This window comes from Neofelis nebulosa, chromosome 3 (genome assembly GCF_028018385.1).
Source record: "Neofelis nebulosa isolate mNeoNeb1 chromosome 3, mNeoNeb1.pri, whole genome shotgun sequence".
Lineage (NCBI taxonomy): Eukaryota > Metazoa > Chordata > Mammalia > Carnivora > Felidae > Neofelis > Neofelis nebulosa.
Genome location: NC_080784.1, coordinates 130665641 through 130668013, shown reverse-complemented (window position 1 = coordinate 130668013; position 2373 = coordinate 130665641).

Sequence of the window (2373 nt, the reverse complement as noted above, 5' to 3'; positions counted from 1 at the left end):
TCTCTCTCACACCAGCCACAAAGTTTTTCAAAAGTAAGTGCAGATTTATTTATTTTTCTTTATGTTGTGTATTTTTTTTATTATTTTGTATTATATTACAGTATTCTAATCATTTTATATGAATATTTTTGGGTTGTGGCACGAATCATCTGAGTTTCCATTATTTCTTATGAGGAAATTTGCTTTGATATATAAATGCTTTGGATTACAAGCATGTTTCTGGAACAAATATGCTCACAAACCAAGGTTTTACGGTGCTTTATTCTTTTTGATGTGACTAAATAAAATTGCTTTTTAAATTTCTCTTTGTAATAGCTCATTATTACAGTATAGAAATGCAACATATTTCTATATGTTAATTTTGTATCTTGAAACTTTACTAAATTCACTAGTTCTAAAAATTTTTGGGGAGAGTTTTTAGGGTTTTGTATATACAGTGTGATGTCATTCACAAATAGTGTCACTTTTACTTCTTTCTTTCCAATTTGTATGCTTTTTATTTTTGTTTCCTAATTGCTCTGGCTAGGACTTCCAATAGTATGTTGGAAGACATATGGGCATCATCTGGGAGAGTGGGCATCCTTATCTTGTTCCTGATCTTAGAAGAAAAGCATTTACCTTTTCACCATTGAGTGTGATATTTGTTCTAGGTTGGTCATATATGACCTTTATTATGTTGAGGTACATTCCCTATACTCACACTTTGTTGAGAGTTTTTATCATAAATGGATGTTAAATTTTGTCAAATGCTTTTTCTGAATCTATTGATATGATCACAGGATTTTTACCTTTCATTTTGTTAATGTGGTGTATTACACTGATTGATGTGCAGATATTGACCATGGTGTATGATCCTTTTAATGTTTTGTTTAATTTAGTTTGACAGTATTTTGTTAAAGATTATGCATTCATGTTTATTAGGGATATTGGCCTATAGTTTTCATTTTTTGTGGTGTCCTTGTCTGATTTTGGCATCAAGGTAGAGATAGCCTCCTGAAATGAATTTTCAACTGCTCCTGCCTCTTCAATTTTTTGGAAGAATTTGAGAAGTCTAGGCCCTAAATATTGTTTGAATGTTTAATAGAATTCACCAGTGAAGCCATCCGGTCCTGGACTTTTGTTTGTAGAGAAATTTTTGATTCCTGATCAATCTTATAACCAGCAATCATTCTATTCAGATTTTCTAGTCTTCATGATCAGTCTTAGAACATTGTGTATTTCTAGGAATTTTCCATTTCTTCTAAGTTGTTCAATTTGTTGGCATACAATTATTTATAATAGTCTCTTACGATTCTTCATATTTCTGTGGTATCAATTGTAACTTCTGTTTCATTTCTGATTTTATATATTTGAGACCTCTCTTTTTTTCTTGGTGATGTTAGCTAAATGTTTCTCAGGTTTGATTTTCTTTTTAAAAAATTAGTTCTTAGTTTCATTGATATTTTCTATTGTCTTTTTAATCTCTATTTTATTTATTTCTGTTTTGATCTTTATTATTTCTTTCCTCTTAGTAACTGTGGGCTTTGTTTGCTATTCCTTTTCTAGTTCTTTAGCTGCAAAGTTAAAATGCTAATTTGAGATTTCTCTTGTTTTATGAGGTGGGCCCATATTTCCTTCCAAGAACTAAGAACTAAGATTTTGCTGCATTACACAAATTTTTGTACGTTGTATTTCTGTTTTCACTTGTTTCTAGTTTTGTTTTTTTTTAATTTCTGCTTTGGTTTCTTTGATGACCCAGGATTTGCCCAGTAACATGCTTTTAGTTTCCATGTATATGTAGTTTTTCCAGCTTTTCTTTGTAATTTATTTCTAGTTTCTTACTAGAAAAGAGGCCTGATAGGATTTCAAACTTCTAGAATTTACTGAAATTTGTTTTGTGGCCTAAAATGTGATCTATCCTGGGGAATGTTCCATGTGTATTTAAGAATTTACATTCTTCTGGGGCGCCTGGGTGGCGCAGTCGGTTAAGCGTCCGACTTCAGCCAGGTCACGATCTCGCGGTCCGTGAGTTCGAGCCCCGCGTCAGGCTCTGGGCTGATGGCTTGGAGCCTGGCGCCTGTTTCGGATTCTGTGTCTCCCTCTCTCTCTGCCCCTCCCCTGTTCATGCTCTGTCTCTCTCTGTCCCAAAAATAAATTAAAAACGTTGAAAAAAAATTAAGAATTTACATTCTTCTGCTTTGGATGGATTTTTCTGTATATATCTGTTAAGTCCATCTGGTCTAATGTGTTGATTAAGGCCATTGTTTTCTTATCGATTCTCTGTCTGGATGATCTAACCATTGATGTAACTGTGGTGTTAAGTCCTCTACTTTTATTGTATTTCTGTCAATTTCTCCCTTTAGATCTGTTAATATTTGCTTCATATGTTTTAGT